We start from the raw sequence: 24,110 nt of genomic DNA, 5'->3' as shown, positions 1-24,110 counted from the left end.
CAAATATCATTTGTGAACTGGAATTCATAGCCATTTCTAGTCAAACTAGATATAGAGATGATGTTCTTAAAAGCATCAGGTACATATAAAATATTATCCAAACACAAAATATATCTAGACATGTAAAAATATTTAGATCCTATGGCTAAAGCTTCAACAATTGAGTCATCTCTAATCTAGAGTCTAACATCTCGAGAACGCAAGCTGCTACTATTTGCTAGTTCCTGCATATCATAAGAAATGTGAGAATTGACACCAGTATCTAAAACCCAAGCTGTAGATGAACTATGAGTATCATCAGAATTTAAATAACAAGATATGGACATACCTTCCGAAGGTGTATCCTTCTTGTCCTTCAGAGAAGCAAGATACTTTAGGCAGTTCCTTTTCTAGTGCCCATCCTGCTGGCAGTGAAAACTTTTTCCTTTGCCTCCATTAGCTTTAGTCTTCCCTTTCTGTTTAGCTATTTTCTTGGAAGGACCAAGAATCTGAGGTTTTTTTTTCTTATTGCCCTTCTTCTTGTTGGACTTTTCAGCATAAGAAGATGCAATCAAAGCTACCTCTTTTTCTTTATTGCCCGGCATATTCTTTTGGGCAATAACCAATATGTTGAGTAGACCAACCAAGGTGCATTCCTGTTTAGTCATATGGAAATTTCTCATAAAATTCCCAAATGACTCAGGAAGGGACTAAAGGATCAAATCCGTTTGCAGTTGGAAATCCATGTTAAAGTCAAGATGTTTCAGCTGCTAAATCAGTCGAATCATCTTGTGGACATGATCCCTAACATTCTGTCCCTCAGACATCCTCATGCGAAATAGCTGTCTAGATATCTCATACCTAACATTCCTGCTGTGCTCACCATATAACTCTTGTAGGTGAAGGAGGATATCACTCGCACTCTGCATGTTCTCATGCTGCTTCTGTAACTCATTACTCATAAAAGCAAGCATATAACACTTAGCTCTCATATCATGCTCCTTCCACTTGTCCAAAGTTTTATGTTCCTCTTGAGTGGCCTCTGGAGGTAAGGAACCAAGAACATTTGAATCTAAAACATATCCTACATGTTCAAGGTTAAGGACAAGTTTCAAATTTCTTAGCCAATCAGATAGATTAGGTCCTGTCAACCTATTTCGATCAAGTATGCTTGCAAGGATATTAGATGGTGGTGGTTGCTTTGTGCTCATTATTATCAGAAAATTAACTGCAGAAAATAACCAGATTAATTAGTAAATGTATCATGTAATTAACTAAAATGATTATGGTCTTTTAATCAAATTGGTCCTTCCACTAACTTAGCAAATCCTACACTTCCAAAGTAGAAAATGAAAATCCTAGTTGGGTGGATTTCTAATGGGTGATTGAATTCTTATAATTGTATTGATCATCGTCAGGTACATCCATTATTGGAATTACAATAAACTATAAGTGAGCAACTCCTTACCCATCATATCTCATGTGAGGTTCAATCCTTTACCTAGCCCCTAATGCTCAAAATCTCAAGTACATCCATTATTGACTTATCTTGCATTAGTTAAGTTGATCCCATTGAGCCAGTAATTATGCAAATAATTTTAATGTCCTTAGGTACATCCAATATTGACCACCAAACCATTTACATATTTACAACATCTCATGCTTAACAATTATTCTTAAGAAAATCTCTTAAATTAGTTGCATCTTATGCAAGTATTTAAAATTTCTTAAAATAATTGCCTCAATGAAGGGCCCATGTTATAATTACTTTAATTATACCATTTCCAACTTAATCATTTGTTCGGAAGATTTTGTGGTCGTCCTAATTACTATTAAGGTCTTACTTTGTACATTATCCATTTAGCATGCATATATCATATACTTGCATACATTCCTGTACATCTCATGCATTCATGGATAAATAATAAATATGGTATGATCATGGACTTTCTAAGGAATTCAATTCTGAGCCACCAAGAATTGAATCAGGGCATTCCTAGGTGCATTTCATTCATTCATATTACAAGAGTTGTTGAAAGAGTACATAATCAACTCTTGATCTTGACTTCCTCCCACTGGTCCCACCAATGCTCTTGACCTCCTTGATCTTCTTACAATCCAATTACATAGTAATCCTTGGCATACCAAGGCGAATTTACAAGAACTAAATAAATAAAATTACAACCCAAAAATATTACAACCTTTATAATACATGCCAAAAATAAATAAATTAATTTACAACCCAAAGAAAACATAAAAGAAATAAATCCAATCACATTGGTCTTTTATTGTCCATGATCATCCATCATGCATATCACTATTTAACAATTAAATAAAAAATACATACTTAAATTAAATTAAATATCTCATATTCAACTTAAAAATCCATATTTGAATATGATTCAAACACATTTAAAATTCAGATTTGAATCACATTCAAACAAATTTAAAATTCAGATTTGAATCACATTCAAACAAATTTAAAAATTCATATTTGAATCAAAATTTAATTGTATGATTAAAACTCCTAATTAAACACTTTAATTAGACATAATTATGAGTATCAGATCATACAACAATTGCACAAACATTGCTCAAACCATGCGCACCATAAGAAGTGCACAAACCACGCGCACCATAAGAAATGCACAAACCATGCACACATATGTAGTCTTCATCAAGCCGCCACCTTTTTCATTGCAACCAGCAATGATTTAATCATCTCATGATCAAATCACACAATTAAATCATATAATCAACAATCTAAATGGCAAATATAGTGGCTCTGATACCAATTGAAGGAGCGAAAGCATGAAAAACACAAGTTTAGATCATTGAATTCAAAAATTTTTCATCTAGGGTCACATGCATCATGCAATATTCATTTTTATCTATTTGATTTCAATGATAAACAGCATATTAAAAATCTTTTAATATATTTTTGGATCTACATTTGCCATTTAAGATTTTAGAATTAACAGATTAATTCATTAGAACCCTAGATTAAATCAAGAACAAGTGCACTAACCTTTTTGATGCACTGCTGTAACACCCCTATGTTCGGTAGTGCGTTCTACTGTTCCAGTGACCAGTGTTGTCCGGACAGCTAGGATGCCTAGAACTACACTTCGATATGAGTGAGGAGACATAAAATAATGAAACACAAGAAAAGAAAATACAAGAAAAACAAAGGAAAAATAATAGCAAAGAAATGTAACCAAGTTAAGCGAGCCGAGAACCCTAGCGATGGGTGACCGCACCGGGAAGTCACGGCGTGGACCGTTGACTAGCCCTGGACCACGGGGAACCCTGGAAAATATTTTTGGACTTAAAGAGACATCAATTGAAGTATAAATATCATTAGAAATATCAAAGAAAAATTAATTAATTAGTACAAAGAAAAGTGAGAAATCAAAAAACGGACAAAACTCGGTGTTACCGAAAAATCGGGAATGCAACCCGAACAGGGGCATTGTGGTCATTTGACACCCGGAGTTGTCTTTTGACCTAAATGTCCATTGAAAATACATGATATTATATTTGGAAAATGTTATGAAAAATTAATTTAGTGGTACCTAATGTAAATAGCAAAAGTGGAGTTCAAATTAGGTAATTAACATATTTAAACATATAATATAATTGATTTTATGTGAGTGGACCACTAAGGATTATAATATGCATTAAGTGGGCAGATTGCTCCACTAAAACTTCATCTTCAACCTTTGAAGACCACCATTGCCGAAATGAAAGCCTTAGAAACCTCCATTGCCAAATTTGAGTGAAGCTTCATCATCTCCTCCATTTCACCTCCAAACACCAAAGCTTCTTCATTAATTTTGATCCCCACTTCACAAGGAAGAAGTAGATACCAAAATCAAGGGAGATTAGTGAAGATTTAGCAAGTCCCAACAATAGGTAAGTTTGAGTTTTTGATTGTTGCTTTGTTAAAGTTTGTAAGGATGTTATGGGTGTTTGATTTATGGAGAAATTTTTGAGGTTTGATGTTGAATGGGAATATGTACTTTTGGCAGCCATGGAAACACCTTGAAGGCAGTTTATTTGTGCTTGTAAATGGTGAATTAAATGATTGATTAAGTGTATATTGTGTAGGAAATTGTTTGGGTGATGTATACTTAGTATATGTAAATGTGAAATGAAATTTAAAGCTTGGAAATTAATGGAATGTAAATGTACCATTGTGGCAGTTTGTTAACTCTTGAAGAATGCTGGAATTCATGCTTGGTTTATGGAATAATTATGTTAAAATGTGTTGGTTGTTATGGCAGTTTAAGTGCATGTATGATGGTGTGAAGTTGGACATGTAAATGAGCATGAATTGGTGATTGAATTATTGTAAATTGAGTTAGACAAATTCTGCACTTGTTGGTGCACATTGAATGTAATTGTAAGCTGCCAAAATGACCTATAATATGTTGTAAATTAAGTTTAGATTGTGGTACAACCAGAATTGGTTTGAATGTTGAGTTTGGTAAGTGTTAAAAGTGATCCTTGATGTGTATGCAAGAAATGCAATAAGGCAGTTTGTGTTTTAGGCCTATAACTTTAAGTGTGTGGCTCCAATTGGTATGAGACCAATTGGAGGTGAAACTAGGCACAAAATGTGCCAACTTTCATGAAGGAAGCTTGCCAAAATTTTGCTTGCAAGGTAGCTTGAAAAATGACCAAATCTGGATCAAGTGCAAATAAGGCCTGAAAATTGATCATTTGGGCAGTAGTTAGTGTTTAGGCCATAACTCACTCAAAACAGGTCCAATTGACCTGAAATTTTAACCATGAATAGTTAAGACCCATATATACAAGTCTTATGAAGACACCAAAGCCCAGAAATGACCATAAGCAAGTCAAACAGTGAATTACTTATTAATAACATATTAATAACATTAATACTATCGAATATGTCATATTAATAACATTAAAACCTAATTTACCTAGAACGCATCGAGGGTCAATATATTAGGTTTATTAAGCAAATAATAGCATTCAGTGAATTACTTATCAAGAATTATCGTTAGAGACAGTTTAATTAAGTACTGAAACACTTCAAATTGTGTTTCTCAGTTAGCAAAGACTCAGGGAAAGGGAAGGAAACACTGAGTCAAGACCAGGAGATAGTTATTATAGGTTTGTGCACAACAGCTATTTCTTTTGAATTATTTTCAATTGAAATAAATTATGACTATTTGTATATTATTGTTTTAAATTGTGAAAATGTGAAAAATTGTTTGAATGATATTTGATGGATACTTATTGATTGAAAAGCACTGTAAATAGTTTGAAACCACAGCTATCATGTACATTGATTGTATTCCTCACTAGCTTGTCTAGTGGGATGAATTGAATTCCCTCTCTGGCTGAAGTGTTGAGGTGTGTGCCTGTTGAGGACGAATAGAATGAGTACTCATATTTTTGCTAGCTAGCTATGTTATTCCTCATTAGTCATTGACTTTTGGGACAAATTGAATACCTCATTAGCTATCGGCTTTTGGGATGAATTGAACTTTGGAACATGATTTCAAGCTGTGTGTGATTTATTGATACGTATTGTAAGATTGTGAAATGGAATTTAAATTCTTATTGACATTCACTGTCTTTTGAATTTAACTATGTTTTGATTACTAATATTTATTATAATATTGTGTTAAATTCCTTATGACATTATTATCTTGAATTTATCTATGGTTTTAAGTATCCATTTTTTATTTAACTTATGAATTGTGATTTAAAGTTATATTTGGTTAATGTTGTGCACCACTGAGATATTGTCTCAACGATAGCTTTTTATTGCTGTTGCAGGTAGACAGACAGACAGGGCAGCAGATTAGGTTGCTAGTACATCCAGCGAGAGATTATCGGGTATAACGAGTATACCACATTTTGCATTTTATATTGTAATGTATAACCACTGTATGTACATATTGTTCTTGGTTTGAGTAGTTGTAAATTAAAATTGTACATTGAAGTTGTAAAGTAAATTATGAGATATTTTGACTTGTAAAATTTGTATTATTTCTTTTATCTCAGTCTTTGAAAAATTATTATGGATTTGAGTTGAGAAATATGTTGTGTTGAGAAACATGTTGGAGTTGAGATTTGGAAATATATATTGAAGTGCTTTTTTACAGGTTTTCTGAAGAACTGTTTTATCCAAAATAAAGATGGCACTCTGCCAAAATTTTTACAGAAATTCCAAATAATTCAAATGTGTTAGTTCTATCACTTCAGTTCCAAAAGGTTTTTAACACCTGTAAATAGTGTCACCACTGTAAAAGAAGTAAGAAAAGTTTTTAAAATCCCTTGTAGTGTATTTAATGGGTTATCAGTAGACGGAGTTGGTAACTCATTAGGTATACTACGGGATCATGTTATGCCTTACAAAGGGGTAGGGTGTGACATGTTTTAGTGGTATCAGAGCTAGTTTTTAAATTTTGTTTTCACCTATTATTTGAATATTCTTTCTTCATAGTACAACTGCTCAATATCATTGTTTGATATATACAGTACATTACATTATAAATATGCACTAACGGGAGGAAATCTCCTTGTGTTATTTGTTCAGGAGATCTAAAATCCTCGTATTGACTATGGAAGAGGGTGATCATTCAGTCGATCAATCTATTGAGGCTGAAGTGCAAGGGGATGCCCCAGGCCTACATAATGTCAGTGGTTCAAAGAACACCACTCGCATGATCACAGTTTCCTGCTCAATTCGCTCAACAGATGGCTGCAATGTTCCAACAAATGGCTGGTAATGTGCCTACTCAAATCCCAATACAGGCACCAGTGGTACAACCACAGTCTCCTATTCGACAGTATGATAAATTGATGAAATATGGGGCTACAGAGTTCAAGGGGACAGTAGATCCTCTAGAGGCTGAACAGTGGTTAGAGAGGATGGATAGGGTGTTTAAGAAGCTACATTGTACAGAAGAACTCAGATTTGAATACTCAGTATCTTTGCTACAGGGGGATGCTTATGACTGGTGGAAAACCATTCCCCACAGTCTGGTAGAACCTGCAGTGCTAACATGGAAAACTCTTCCAATATAATTTTCAAATCCAAACTCCATTATACACATTTCAAGTCAATCTCAAAATCTCAATCTCAAATCACAATACTATTTTCAAAACTTTTCTGTTCACTTCATCACTTGAAGCATATTCATAAATATTTCTCAACATTTCATTTATTAACATACATTATGCAGAAAATTTCAATAATATGAAATTTCATATATTTACATTAACACATAATTACAAGAATTAATAGTTACAATCCAAACTAATACAAAATGCCAAAATACATAATGCTCCCAAAATCCTATGTCCTACCATATGCACTGCAGGTGTGAGATGACTCGGGACTCCAGATGCAAATCTGAAGGCTCACCCAGTCTGATGTCTGCTAGGCTCACCAGCTAGGTCTCCAGTACCTGCTCATGGCAAAAGCAACGCGCTAAGTAATTCTGCTTAGTGGTGACAATATAAAATAAAATAAAACGAATATGCAGAATGTGTATTTACATTTTTTGGTAGACTTAACTTCTGATATTATTTGCATTATTATTCGATTAAAATTTTGTAAGGTTTATTATCATTGCCCGAGTAAACCATACTAGTTGACTGGACTGGATAAACGGGTAAACCGGCACTGGGTACTAAGTACATCGGCCATCACACCATCGGTCACATTATGTCTCCCAGTATGCAATGGAACAGCTAATAAGTTGTAATAACATTAGGCACAAGGCCAAGTCTCAACACAATGTCAGAATGGCTAAAAGTCATGAAATCACAGAATGGTATAATGCCATGTGCAGTACTACTAACAGAACCCTATTGGCATGCCAACCTATCCAAACCAATCTTGTTAGGTATACTAGGGCATTTGAAACTTTTAAATTCTTCAATTTGTGAATTTCAAGTTTTGGTGTTACTATTCACCTCATTGGTCAACAAAAATGTTGACTTTTGGATAGACAATATATAAATTGACTTTGGCACTCCCAATATACCACATTTTACATTTAAAACTTGTTAGAATTGGTCACCATTACCATTTCTAACTTAAAACCAAGAGGGCAGAAAATTTCAGTTTTTGAAGCATAAGTTTACTATTCTATTAAGCACTGTAGCAGTGGGAATTTGAAGAAATGACAAACATGAAAGTTGTTCCTTATTTTGTCTAGTTGAATTTCCTTTTTTGAATCACTCCATTTGGAGTTTTGTAGCTCCAGATATGGCCCAAAAACCACAGCTGGCCGGATTTCCAAAATTGCAGAATTACCAAATCTACAGTACCACGAACAGTGACTGTGATTGCATATTTGAATAGGTTCTGGCCATAATTTGGGGTAGGTTTCTTCATGAAAGTTGTTTGTCTATGTCTTAACTTGTTGCTGTAAAAATTTCAGGTCAATTGACCATATCTACAATAAGTTATGGCCAAATGAACAGTTACTGTTCATTTGGTCATTTCTGCAGGTGCTGTTGCAGGGTATCCGGATTGGGGCCAACTTTTGGTCCTCTTGCTTTGGTCTTTTGGGCACGGTTTCTTCAGCAAAAATGTGCCATTATAAGCCTAGTTTCATGTCCAATTGGCCAAACACCAATTGGACCAACACAGCCAAAGATATGGCAGTCCAAGTGGACTGAAATCTCAGCCACTCTGCTGCTGTCCTTAGGCAGCCTACACATTCACTTTGCCATGCTATATTTCAGTCCAAATTGTGGTCAACTTACCTAAAATGGTCACTAATTGACCATTAAAATGTTCTCTAACAATTTCCTAAGCCAAGTCAAATTTTCACTTCTCAAAACCCTAATTTCCATTTTCATTTCACACTAGTTACCCTAGTTAACTAGCTAAGTCATTATCCACGTAATTATGTACTTCAAACATGATCTCTAGTCCACTTTAAGTCCATCAAAACTATCAAACCCATTCCTTCCATAGGGCTGTCGAAATCCATAGTATGTATATACATAATTTTTGTTCATTTTAGTTACAAATTCTTACTTAATTCAAGCTACTAACATGGAAAATAAAGGTTTTAAGTAGATAGGTGCACTAACCTCACTTAAGAGCTTTTCAAAAGCTCAAATTCTTCACTTTCTTCTCTTCTTCTTACTATCAATCTTCTTCTCAAGGTGAAATAATTAATTTTTGTACTTAAAGGGTAGGGAAATATTGTAACACCCTCCCGGTAGCAACTCCGTACATTCTACTATTTCGGTGACCGGTGTCGGTCCGGACAGCTAGAACGTCCGGAAAAATATTTAAACTAAAGTCAGGAACTATAATTAACTCAAATATTAATAAGAAAAATTTAGTAAAAATTTTAGAAATAAAATACAACCAAGTCAAATGAGCCGGTGCCCAAGAGATGGGTAACCCAGAGGGAAGTTGCGGTTCTCGCAACGAGGAGCCCTAAACCTGGGGAAAAAATTATAAAATAATTTTTGGGACTCCAGAGAAGGGTCATTGAGGTTCCTATGGCATTAGAATGCCAAGAAAATATTTAGAAAAATTTTTCAATCGGTACAGACAATTTTGACCCGTTAAGCCAAACGGAGGGCATTTTGGTCATTTCGCCTTCAGAGGTGATTTTTGGCCGACTTGTCCAGTTAAGTAAATAATTAATATGACATAAAATATGAATAAATATTACTAAAAATGAAATTGGAAATGAGTAGTGGATAAAAGAAAAGGAAAATGAAATAAAAAGCAATTTATGACATCTTGATGATGTCATTTAAAAGCCATAGCCAATCACAATTAAGTAACCATTTGACTAATTAATAAAAGAGACCAAAAATATGAAAAACCAATATGCATCTTCAACCTTGGACAGCCTAAAAAACGTTGAGAGAGAGAGAGAGAAGAGGTTCCACCATTAAAGCTCCTTTAAGCTTCATTTCTCTCTTGTTTCCACTACTAAACCCTAAACCCCTTTCATTAAAACTTGTCCATAGCTCTTGGGAAAGTGTTTGGCAGCCTAGAAAGTGAAAGAAAGTGAAGTCAAGCTTGGGAAAATTCTGCCCTACAAGAGGTTAGTGCCTATTATGCATACATCTTTCTCTTTCCATGATTAGAGACCTAAAATAAGCAAGAATTTGTGAATTAAATGAATGGAATTTATGTGTATGTATACAATGAATTTTGGCAGCCCTAGGGAGGAACAAGATTAAGTGTTTTTGATGGACTTAGAGTGGACTAAAGATGATGTTTAAGGTATATATATATATATATATGTATGATGAACTGGTGTGCTAACTAAGGTAATTAGTGTAATCCTTGAAACTGAGCTAGGGTTTGGGAGTGAAACTTGGATTTAGCTTGGGAAATTATTAGAGAACATTTTAATGGTCAATTAGTGACCATTTTAGGTAAGTTGGCCATAAATTGGACTGAAATGTAGCATGGCAAAGTGAAGGAGCATCTTTGCCTTGTGAGTGCAAAGGTGATCAAATTTCAGTCCACTTGGACTGCCATAGCTTGGGCTGTGTTGGTCCAATTGGTGTTTGGCCAATTGGACATGAAACTAGGCTTATAATGTCACATTTTTGCTGAAGAAACCATTCCCAAAATACCAAAGCAAGAGGACCAAAATTTGGCCCCAATCCGGATACCCTGCAAACAGCCCCTGCAGAATGACCAAATGAATAGTAACTGTTCATTTAGCCATAATTCACTGTAGAAATGGTCAATTGATCTGAAATTTTTATAGAAACAAGTTAAGACATAGACAAACAACTTTCATGAAGAAACCTACCCCAAATTATGACCAGAACTTAATCAAATCATTGAGCAAAGTGAAGTTTACTGTACTGAGATTTCCAGAATTTTCATTTGAGCAGTAATGTTTGGATGGCTATAACTCTCTCTAGAAAACTCAGATTTAGGCGATTCTTGAACCAATGGAAACCTAAGGCATGGTAGAACATTTCATATGAAGAAAGTTAGACCAAATTATGAACTTAACTTAGTCAAATTACTGACCAAAGTTGGACCAAAATCTGCCAAAACCCAAAATTTCAGCGAGAGCGATTGCGTGAACAGTAAACTTATTTTGGCCATAACTTGAGCTAAAAAACTCCAAATGGAGTGATTAAAAAAAATAAATTCAACTAGACAAAACAAGGAACATTTTCTATGAAGGAAGTTTTGTCAAATTCCAACAGTAAATCGACCAATGAAACAGTGCAACTTCGGAGCACCAAAAACCGAAAATTGGCAATTTTGCCAAAATGACCTAAGCTTTGAGAAAGTGACCAAAACCAACAAGTTTTAAATGAAAAATGTAGTATGTTGGAAGTTCCAAAGTCAATGTACATATTTTCTATGCAAAAGTCAACATTTTAGTTGACTAATGAAGTGAATAGTGACATGAAAACTTGAAATAAGCTTGGAAATGGATTTGGTGATTGATTCCAACAAGTTTTAAATGCAAAATGTGGTACATCGGGAGTGTTAAAACCAATGTACCTATTGTCTATGCAAAAGTCAACATTTTTGTTGACCAGTGAGGTGAATAGTGACACCAAAACTTGAAATTCAAAATTTGAAATTAGAAATGCATCTAGGGGACTTTAAATTGCAATTGGCAATTAATACTAGTAAATGTAAAACTCAAAATGTGGGATCTTGGTGTAATTAGAATTAATATATCCATTAAGTATAAAAAGGTCAACATTTTGGTTGACTAGTATGGTGAATAGTAATCAAAATGATTAGTGAATTAAGATGAAGACCTAGAACCAATTCTAAGCTTAAATGCTTAGAATTGTATGACAAATATGGACTATGCATCCTAGTCAAAATTGTTAAAAAGAAATTAGGCCATAAATTTGAAATCCATGAAATATTCATGGATTACTTGAAACATGAAAAATAAGTCACCTAATTGATGTGAATAGATAGTTAGGGCATATATGCCCATCACAAATGGAATTCATAAAATATTAGTAACTCAACTTGAAATATAAAATTTGTAATTACATAAGTAGATTCTTGAATGTATAAATGAGAAAGGAAAAATGTTTTGAATACAATGGTACATGTGAACCATTGTTTAGAATTGTGATCAATATGAATAACATAATGAATGGATAAATAAACCATATTAATGTATGAATGAGACATTAGTTCTCATTATTGTAGAGAGGAGAAATATTTTGAGTACAATGGTATATGAATACCATTATTGTGAATTGTGATCAATAGGAATGATGTAAGGAATGTATGAATATTATGATCAATGTACAAATTATGAAATTTATCGTGAAATAATAAAGACATAAAACACAACATATTAATATTTGATGATATTATATGCCCTTGTATTGCCTAGACATGTGTGTCAGATTGGATAGTTTGGCATGCCAATAGGGTATTGTTTTAGCAAGATCGCGAAAGGCTTTATGCTGTATTCATGGCTTTATGCGTACTCATGGCTTTTATGCCCGTATTCATGGCTTTTATGCCCGATTATGTGATATCATGGCTTTTAGCCATCGATCGCATACATGGTTGGCGTTCTGCGTCCCATGGTATGACGGCCCGAGGCACCACGGTGTCGGTGCCAACGACCGTTATCGATTTAGTCACTGTCGTAGGTCACTTGGGCGTGTAATTTATTGAAATAAATTAAGACTATTAGTAATTAAAAACATTAGAGATCAAATAAATGAGTTAATAAGACTTCAAAAGAATTAGTTACAATTATGAAATGATCCAAACCACATAAAAATTGTTAAGTAAAATGATAAGAGAGTTGCAAAAATAGGTATAACTTAACTAAATATTTTAAATGTACCTTCTATTGCCATATGAATATAAATTGAGTATTTTTATTAATTACGTATATCGTACATTATCACTGTGAATTTCGGAATTAAACGCTTCCAAAGCGAAACAAATGAGAACAAAAGATAATTAACATTAGACACATTGTATTAAATTAAATTGATTCTTAAGCATTCAAATTATGCTCTGTTCTTTCTTTATTTGTATATATTATTTCTTGTTATATTATTGCACCACTAAGCAGAAATGCTTGGCGCGATGGAATTGCTTCCTCATGTAGTCAAGGTAAAAACCAGATGGTATCGATTGAGATTTTTGGAGTCCAGATCTGCAGAAGTGTTAGAAGAGTTCAAGATTGTCACCTCCTCAGCAATGCATGTAGATAGGGCTCATTTTATACATGTTATGTATATTGTTCATTCCTAGCACATTGTTAATTATTTGTATATCTTGTACAAAATAAACTCATGTAATTAACCTATGAATTATGGGAGCTACTCAAAGTAAGTATTTTAATATGTAAATTAAAGAAGTTTGAAAATTTTACTTATGTGATTTGAGTATGAATGAGATTGTATGGATTAGAAGACAGATTTGAAATATATAGATAATGCATGGAAATGAATATGAAATTGAGATATATGAATGAGATGTGAATTATGAGATGGTTATGAAAATAATTGATGAGATTCTATTTGTAAAACATTATTGAAATTTTCAAAAAGGTAAATAGTGAAATACATCAACTGGTAATAAAATAGGGGAAACTCCTCTGGTTTCTCCGTCGAAAAAAAATAATTAATATTAAAATATAACGAGATCAAATTATGAAAGGAATAAAGTAAGATAAGATAGGGTGCTCCGGCACCGATTGTAGCATACCTTGCTCGGATACACTGTAGTCGGGTGAGGGGTGTTACATTTAGTGGTATCAGAGCACGGTTTAGGCGTTTCTGGACCTAGATAGATTGCATATCATGCATGGCATTCATAAGAGTCGAGGTGACACTATTGCAGATCTGTATTTCCTGTTTATTTTAGGTTAAGGTATGGAATAAGAGAGTGAAGAGACAATGAGATAGCGAATGGAGATGAGAAAGAGACTATATTTAAGATGGAAAAGGATGAGTACAGAACTGTTTGAAGATAGGATTGAGACTAAGGAGAAAGTGAAGTATGATAACACGAAAAGGTGGAGAAGTAAGGAGGTAGCAATTCGTTGACTGCTTATGTCAGGTAAATTTCGAGGACGAAATTTAAATTAGAGGGGAAGAGTTGTAACACCCTCCCAGTAGCAACTCCGTACATTCTACTGTTCCGGTGACCGGTGTCGGTCCGGACAGCTAGAACGTCCGGAAAAATATTTAAACTAAAGTCAGGAACTATAATTAACTCAAATATTAATAAGAAAAATTTAGTAAAAATTTTAGAAATAAAATACAACCAAGTCAAATGAGCCGGTGCCCAAACGATGGGTAACCTAGAGGGAAGTTGCGGTTCTCGCAACGAGGAGCCCTAAACCTGGGGGGAAAATTATAAAATAATTTTTGGGACTCCAGAGAAGGGTCATTGAGGTTCCTATGGCATTAGAATGCCAAGAAAATATTTAAAAAAATTTTTCAATCGGTACAGACAATTTTGACCTGTTAAGCCAAACGGAGGGCATTTTGGTCATTTCGCCTTCAGAGGTGATTTTTGGCCGACTTGTCCAGTTAAGTAAATAATTAATATGACATAAAATATGAATAAATATTACTAAAAATGAAATTGGAAATGAGTAGTGGATAAAAGAAAAGGAAAATGAAATAAAAAGCAATTTATGACATCTTGATGATGTCATTTAAAAGCCATAACCAATCACAATTAAGTAACCATTTGACTAATTAATAAAAGAGACCAAAAATATGAAAAACCAATCTGCATCTTCAACCTTGGGCAGCCTAAAAAACGTTGAGAGAGAGAGAGAGAAGAGTTTCCACCATTAAAGCTCCTTTAAGCTTCATTTCTCTCTTGTTTCCACTACTAAACCCTAAACCCCTTTCATTAAAACTTGTCCATAGCTCTTGGGAAAGTGTTTAGCAGCCTAGAAAGTGAAAGAAAGTGAAGTCAAGCTTGGGAAAATTCTGCCCTACAAGAGGTTAGTGCCTATTATGCATACATCTTTCTCTTTCCATGATTAGAGACCTAAAATAAGCAAGAATTTGTGAATTAAATGAATGGAATTTATGTGTATGTATACAATGAATTTTGGCAGCCCTAGGGAGGAACAAGATTAAGTGTTTTTGATGGACTTAGAGTGGACTAAAGATGATGTTTAAGGTATATATATATATGTATGATGAATTGGTGTGCTAACTAAGGTAATTAGTGTAATCCTTGAAAGTGAGCTAGGGTTTGGGAGTGAAACTTGGATTTAGCTTGGGAAATTGTTAGAGAACATTTTAATGGTCAGTTAGTGACCATTTTAGATAAGTTGGCCATAAATTGGACTGAAATGTAGCATGGCAAAGTGAAGGAGCATGCTGCCTTGTGAGTGCAGCAGGGTGACTGAAATTTCAGTCCACTTGGACTACCATAGCTTGGGCTGTGTTGGTCCAATTGGTGTTTGGCCAATTGGAAATGAAACTAGGCTTATAATGGCACATTTTTGCTGAAGAAACCATGCCCAAAAGACCAAAGCAAGAGGTCCAAAAGTTGGCCCCAATCCGGATACCCTGCAAACAGCCCCTGCAGAATGACCAAATGAACAGTAACTGTTCATTTAGCCATAATTCACTGTAGAAATGGTCAATTGATCTGAACTTTTTACATAAACAAGTTAGGACATAGACAAACAACTTTCATGAAGAAACCTACCCCAAATTATGACCAGAACCTAATCAAATCATTGAGCAAAGTGAAGTTTACTGTACTGAGATTTCCAGAATTTTCATTTGAGCAGTAATGTTTGGATGGCTATAACTCTCTCTAGAAAACTCGGATTTAGGCGATTCTTGAACCGATGGAAACCTAAGGCATGGTAGAACATTTCATATGAAGAAAGTTAGACCAAATTATGAACTTAACTTGGTCAAATTACTGACCAAAGTTGGACCAAAATCTGCCAAAACCCAAAATTTCAGCAGGAACAGTACACGTGAACAGTAAACTTATTTTGGCCATAACTTGAGCTACAAAACTCCAAATGGAGTGATTCAAAAAAAGAAATTCAACTAGACAAAATAAGGAACATTTTCTATGAAGGAAGTTTTGTCAAATTCCAATAGTAAATCGACCAATGAAACAGTGCAACTTCGGAGCACCAAAAACCGAAAATTGGCAATTTTGCCAAAATGACCTAAGCTTTGAGAAAGTGACCAAAACCAACAAGTTTTAAATGAAAAATGTAGTATGTTGGAAGTGTCAAAGTCAATGTACATATTTTCTATGCAAAATTCAACATTTTAGTTGACTAATGAAGTGAATAGTGACATGAAAACTTGAAATAAGCTTGGAAATGGATTTGGCGATTGATTCCAACAAGTTTTAAATGCAAAATGTGGTACATCGGGAGTGTTAAAACCAATGTACCTATTGTCTATGCAAAAGTCAACATTTTTGTTGACCAATGAGGTGAATAGTGACACCAAAACTTGAAATTCAAAATTTGAAATTAGAAATGCATCTAGGGGACTTTAAATTGCAATTGGCAATTAATACTAGTAAATGTAAAACTCAAAATGTGGGATCTTGGTGTAATTAGAATTAATATATCCATTAAGTATAAAAAGGTCAACATTTTGGTTGACTAGTATGGTGAATAGTAATCAAAATGATTAGTGAATTAAGATGAAGACCTAGAACCAATTCTAAGCTTAAATGCTTAGAATTGTATGACAAATATGGACTATGCATCCTAGTCAAAATTGTTAAAAAGAAATTAGGCCATAAATTTGAAATCCATGAAATATTCATGGATTACTTGAAACATGAAAAATAAGTCACCTAATTGATGTGAATAGATAGTTAGGACATATATGCCCATCACAAATGGAATTCATAAAATATTAGTAACTCAACTTGAAATATAAAATTTGTAATTACATAAGTAGATTCTTGAATGTATAAATGAGAAAGGAAAATGTTTTGAATACAATGGTACATGTGAACCATTGTTTAGAATTGTGATCAATATGAATAACATAATGAATGGATAAATAAACCATATTAATGTATGAATGAGACATTAGTTCTCATTATTGTAGAGAGGAGAAATATTTTGAGTACAATGGTATATGAATACCATTATTGTGAATTGTGATCAATAGGAATGATGTAAGGAATGTATGAATATTATGATCAATGTACAAATTATGAAATTTATCGTGAAATAATAAAGACATAAAACACAACATATTAATATTTGATGATATTATATGCCCTTGTATTGCCTAGACATGTGTGTCAGATTGGATAGTTTGGCATGCCAATAGGGTATTGTTTTAGAATTACAGCGAAATGCTATATGCATGTATTCATGGCTTTATGCCCGTACTCATGGCTTTTATGCCCGTATTCATGGCTTTTATGCCCGATTATGTGATATCATGGCTTTTTAGCCATACTGACTGCATACATGGTTGACGTTCTGCGTCCCATGGTATGACGGCCCGAGGCACCGCGGTGTCCAGTGCCAACGACCCGTTATCCAGTTTAGTCAGCCTGTCGTAGGTCACTTGGGCAGTGTAATTTATTGAAATAAATTAAGACTATTAGTAATTAAAAACATTAGAGATCAAATAAATGAGTTAATAAGACTTCAAAAGAATTAGTTACAATTATGAAATGATCCAAACCACATAAAAATTGTTAAGTAAAATGATAAGAGAGTTGCAAAAATAGGTATAACTTAACTAAATATTTTAAATGTACCTTCTATTGCCATATGAATATAAATTGAGTATTTTTATTAATTCTGTATATCGTACATTATCACTGTGAATTTCGGAATTAAACGCTTCCAAAGAGAAACAAATGAGAACAAAAGATAATTAACATTAGACACATTGTATTAAATTAAATTGATTCTTAAGCATTCAAATTATGCTCTGTTCTTTCTTTATTTGTATATATTATTTCTTGTTATATTATTGCACCACTAAGCAGAAATGCTTGGCGCGATGGAATTGCTTCCTCGCGCAGGTACTGAAGGTAAAAACCAGTAGACTGTCGACTGAGATTTTTGGAGTCCAGATCTGCAGAAGTGTTAGAAGAGTTCAAGATTGTCACCTCCTCAGCAATGCATGTAGATAGGGCTCATTTTATACATGTTATGTATATTGTTCATTCCTAGCACATTGTTAATTATTTGTATATCTTGTACAAAATAAACTCATGTAATTAACCTATGAATTATGGGAGCTACTCAAAGTAAGTATTTTAATATGTAAATTAAAGAAGTTTGAAAATTTTACTTATGTGATTTGAGTATGAATGAGATTGTATGGATTCGAAGACAGATTTGAAATATATAGATAATGCATGGAAATGAATATGAAATTGAGATATATGAATGAGATGTGAATTATGAGATGGTTATGAAAATAATTGATGAGATTCTATTTGTAAAACATTATTGAAATTTTCAAAAAGGTAAATAGTGAAATACATCAACTGGTAATAAAATAGGGGAAACTCCTCTGGTTTCTCCGTCGAAAAAAAATAATTAATATTAAAATATAACGAGATCAAATTATGAAAGGAATAAAGTAAGATAAGATAGGGTGCTCTGGCACCGATTGTAGCATGCCTTGCTCGGCTACACTGTAGTCGGGTGAGGGGTGTTACAAATATGGTGGAAATGATGGAAATCTAAAGCTTGAAAAAGCTTTAATGGAGGGTGGCTATGGGAATGGGTTTCGGCTGGCTTTTGGGGAGGGAGATGGCTGCTGTATTTTTGGTTATTTTGGTCTTCATTTAGTCTCTTTTATTAGTTGGTCAAATGGTTGCTTAATTGTGAGTGGTGGAAAATTTTAAATGACATCACAATGATGTCATAAATTGCATATATTATATTTTTCTTTTCTTTCCTCCACTACTCATTTCCAATTTAATTTCTAGTAATGTTTATTCATATTTTATGTCATATTAATTATTTACTCAACTGGACAAGTCGGCTAAAAATCACCTCTGAAGGCGAAATGACCAAAATTCCCTCCGTTTGGCTTAACGGGTCAAAATTGTCTGTACCGATTGAAAAATTTTTCTAGGTATTTTCTTGGCATTCTAATGCCATAGGAACCTCAATGACCCTTCTCTGGAGTCCCAAAAATTATTTTATGAATTTTTCCTGTCTAGGGCTCCTCGTTATGAACCGCAACTTCCCTCCGTTACCCATCGTTAGGGCACCTACGTTTAACTTGGTTGTATTTTATTTCTAAAATTTTTACCAAATTTTTCTTATTAATATTTGAGTTAATTATGGTCCCTCACTTTATTTTGAATATTTTTCCGGACATTCTAGCTATCCGGACCGACACTGGTCACCGGAACAGCAGGATGTATGGAGCAGTTACCGGGAGGGTGTTACAACTCTTCCCCTCTATTTTAAATTTTGTCCTCGAAATTTTACCTGATGCAAACAGTTGAGGGAACTGTTGCCTCATCGTCTCTTCACTTTCCCAAGTTGCCTCTTCGGTGTTGTGGTGCCTCCATAGCACTTTCACCAGTGGAATCTGCTTGTTCCTCAACTCTTTCACTTCCCGAGCCAAGATCCGTAGAGGTTCTTCTTCATACGTCAAATCCGGTTGTATTTCAATTTCTTCCCTGGAGATGACATGTGAAGGATCTGAGCGGTATCTTCTGAGCATGGATACGTGAAACACATTGTGGATCTTGTCCAGCTCTGGAGGTAAAGCTAGCCTATAGGCCACTGGACCCACACGTTCAATGACTTCATATGGGCCAATGAACCTAGGGCTTAATTTACCTTTCCTTCCAAACCTCAATACCTTCTTCCACGGTGACACCTTGAGGAACACTTTGTCGCCAACCGCATATTCTATTTCTTTTTTCTTCAGGTCGGCATAAGATTTCTCTGCATGCGAGGCAACCTTCAGATTGGCTTTGATTAGTTTCACTTTCTCCTCGATCTGTTTCACCGTGTCCTGCCCTACCGATTTGTTCGCCAATTTAGTCCAGCACACTGGAGTTCTGCATTTTCTCCCATACAGTGCTTCATATGGGGCCATTTGGATACTAGCTTGGTAGCTATTGTTGTATGCAAATTCTGCCAGTGGGAGGTATCTATCCCAACTTCCCTTAAACTCAATGACACAACTCCTCAGCATATCCTCAAGGACCTGACATATATTTCATGTTATTATTATCATTTCAATTCAATATGTGTATTTGTTTAATTTGTTTCAATTGTTTACCTGGATTACTCTTTCAGATTGCCCATCCGTCTGAGGATGGAAGGCTGTGCTAAAGTGGAGTTGTGTACCCAAGGATTTATGCAACTTCTTTCAAAATCTCGATGTGAATCTTGGGTCTCGATCAGATATGATGGAAAGTGGAATTCCATGCAGTCTAACTATCTCACTGATATACAATTCTGCTAACTTCTCTAGTGAGTAGTCAGTCCTAACTGGCAGAAAGTGTGCGACTTCACAATCATCCACTATCACCCATGCTGCATCATGTTTCTTCCGGGTGAGAGGTAGACCACTTACAAAATCCATGGTGACCCGATCCCATTTCCATTCAAGTGTGCGTATAGGCTGTAGCAAACCTGATGGAACTTGATGTTCTGCCTTGACTTGCTGACATGTCAAGCATTTAGTCACATAGTCAGCTATGTCCTTCTTCATACCAGGCCACCAATACTAAAGCTTCAAATCATGATACATCTTTGTACTTCCTGGGTGCATAGCATATACACTAGTGTGTGCCTCTTTTAGAATACTGGCCTTCAATTCCCCATCATCGGGTACACACAGTCTTCCTTTGTAACACAGACACCCATTTGCTTTCACCTCATAATCAGTTGCTTTTCCCTCTGAGATTTTGCTCATAATAGCCATTAGCTTCTCATCTACCTTATGCCCATCTAAAATCTGCTGTAACAGGTTTGGCCTCACTTGCAACTCAGCCAAAATAGCTCCATCTCGAATCAAAGATAGACGGGCATTCAATGATCTCAAAGCTGTGATGGACTTTCTGCTCAAAGCATCAGCAACTACATTTGCCTTCCCAGGATGGTAGTCAATTATACAATCGTAGTCTTTCAGGAACTCAATCCATCGTCTCTGTCTAAGGTTGAGCTCCTTCTGGGTTGGCAAATATTTCAGACTTTTGTGGTCTGTGTAAATGTAGCACTTTTCACCGTACAAGTAATGCCTCCATAGCTTCAGTGCGAAGATAATTGCTGCAAGCTCTAGATCATGGGTAGGGTAATTTTGTTCATGTGGCCTTAGCTGCCTGGAAGCATAAGCGACCACTTTCCCCTCTTGCATCAATACACACCCTAACCCGTTATGAGAGGCATCACTGTAGACCACAAAGTCCTTTCCTGACACCGCCGTGCACACTGGTGCCTCTGTCAACATAGCCTTCAACTTCTCAAAACTGGTCTGACACTTGTCATTCCAGTCAAATCTGACATTCTTGTGTAATAACTTGGTCATTGGAGCAGCTATTAAGAAAAATCCCTTCACAAATCTCCTGTAATACCCAGCTAGCCCCAAGAAGCTTCTGACCTCAGTTGTATTCCTGGAAGGCTTCCATTCCATCACTGCTTCTATTTTCTTGGGATCCACCCTAATCCCATCAGCTGACACTATGTGTCCAAGGAATGCAATCTCATTTAACCAGAAGTCACACTTGGACAACTTAGCATACAGCTTCTTTTTTCTTAGGGTTTGCAGAACAATCCTCAAATGCTCATCATGTTCTTCCCTGGTCTTGGAATACACCAAAATATCATCAATAAAGACCACTACGAACCGATCTAGGTATGGATGGAAGATACGGTTCATAAGGTCCATAAATGCAGCTGGTGCATTTGTTAGGCCAAAGGGCATCACTAGAAACTCATAATGCCCATATCGGGTCCTGAATGCAGTCTTTGGCACATCTGCATCCTTCACCCTCAACTGATGATACCCTGATCTGAGATCAATCTTAGAAAATACTCCTGCTCCCTTCAACTGATCAAATAGATCATCAATTCTAGGCAACGGATATTTGTTCTTCACAGTCACTTTATTCAACTGCCGGTAATCAATGCATAGCCTCAAAGTCCCATCCTTTTTCTTTACAAACAGCACTGGAGCTCCCCATGGTGACACACTGGGGCGTATAAACCCCTTATCAAGCAACTCTTGCAACTGAGTTTTCAACTCCTTCAATTCTGTGGGTGCCATCCTATAAGGAGCAATAGATATTGGTGTTGTACCCGGCAGTGTCTCAATAGCAAATTCGACTTCCCTTTCTGGTGGCAAACCAGGCAATTCTTCAGGAAATACCTCTGGGAAGTCCCTTACTGTGGGTATAGTACTCAGGTTTGGCTTAGCCTGCCTAGTATCCACCACATGTGCTAGGTAGGCTTCACAGCCTTTTCTCATCATTCTTCTTGCAACTATGGCTGAGATGACATTGGACAGGAAATCTGTCCTTTCCCCCACAACCGTGATCTCATTACCCTCTGAAGTTTTTAGAGAAATTCTCTTCAATTTGCAATCAACTATTGCCTGATGACGTGACAACCAGTCCATTCCCAAAATCACGTCAAACTCATGGAAGAGCAACTCAATTAGGTCTGCCAAGAATTCATACCCCTGAATCCTTGACGGCCAACCCTTGTACACTTTGTTCACTACTACACTGTGGCCCAATGGATTAGTGACCAGAATGTCTTGGTTACTCTCCCCTACTAGTATCCCCCTTTCTACAGGTAGGTTGATGTAGATATATGAATGAGTGGATCCTGGATCCACCAATGCATGCACAGGTGTAGTGTAGAGGAGAACGCACTCGATGACGTCAGGGCATCTTGCTCCTCCTGAGCTCTTAGGGCATAATTTCTGGCAGGTGGTCTGTTATCTGGTCTCTCTGCTGGCTCAGATGCAGGCCTCTGTGATGGCCCTATTGCGTCAGATTTGCCAGATTTTCTACCCCTCTGTGGTGCAGGAGCAGGTCTGTCTGCTTGTGTTGGAGCAGCTGTAGTAGTTCTTCGTGGATAGTTTCTCAATTGATGCTCTGTCGACCCACATCTTAAGCAGGCACCGGTTACTCTCTAACATTCCCCCTTGTGCCATTTCAGGCAATGCGGACATGCAGACGATGTTGGGGCTGGTCCCCTGAACCCCATCCCTGGAAAGCTGCTCACTGATGGTGTGGACTGACCTCTCCTAGGGGTGAACTGTGGCCTGGGCCCCTGAGACTGACCCTGACCTTGTGGTTGACCCAAAGTCTGTGCAGATGGACCTCTAAACTTCTTCCCAGGTGCAGGGGATGAGCTAGACTGACCTGGTCCCCTCTTCTGCTGTCTATCCCTTCTGGTTTGCTCACTGATTCTCACTTTTTCAACCCTTATTGCAGCTTCCACTAACTTGCTAAATTCTGTGATTCCCAAGGCACTGAGCTGGATCTTTATGTTGTCATTTAGTCCCTCTTCAAATCTCTTACATCTTTCAGCTTCATTAGGGACTATCTCCCTTCCATAACGGCTCAATCTTACGAATTCCTTCTCATACTCGGCCACTGATAGCTGTCTCTGCCTTAGATTAATGAACTCTCTTCTTCTCTCTTCCAGGTATACAGTACCCACATATTTCTTCTTGAATTCTGAGAGAAAGAAGTCCCAAGTTATAGCTTCTAGCTACACTTCACTGGATACCGTGTCCCACCATTCGTAGGCATCATCTTGCAACAAAGATATGGCAGCCTCTAAGTTTTGCTCCGGGGTGCAGTGGAGTTGTTTTAGAACTCTGCCCGTTTTGTTCAACCAATTCTCGGTTGCAACAGAGTCATCTTCTCTCTTACCGAAAAAGTCCACTGCTCCAAACTTTCTTAGCCTTTCCAGGTGTGATTTCTGCTGTGGAGCTGGTGGTGGTGGTGGTGGTGGTGCTGGCATTACCCCGGCCATTTGTCTAAAGAAATCGGCCATTTGCTGGAACATGGCCTGTGGAGGCTGAGCAGGCTCTGCTTGAGCTGGTGGAGTAGGTTCTCCCCTACCCCAGCCTCACCGCCGCAGTGGAGCATGACTCTCCACTTCCACCTCGACTGCTCTTTGAGATGAAGGGTCCATATCCTATTCAAAATA

This window comes from Hevea brasiliensis, chromosome 4 (genome assembly GCF_030052815.1).
Source record: "Hevea brasiliensis isolate MT/VB/25A 57/8 chromosome 4, ASM3005281v1, whole genome shotgun sequence".
NCBI lineage: Eukaryota > Viridiplantae > Streptophyta > Magnoliopsida > Malpighiales > Euphorbiaceae > Hevea > Hevea brasiliensis.
The sequence above is the reverse complement of the archived record's forward strand: the minus strand, read 5'-3'. Positions refer to the sequence as shown.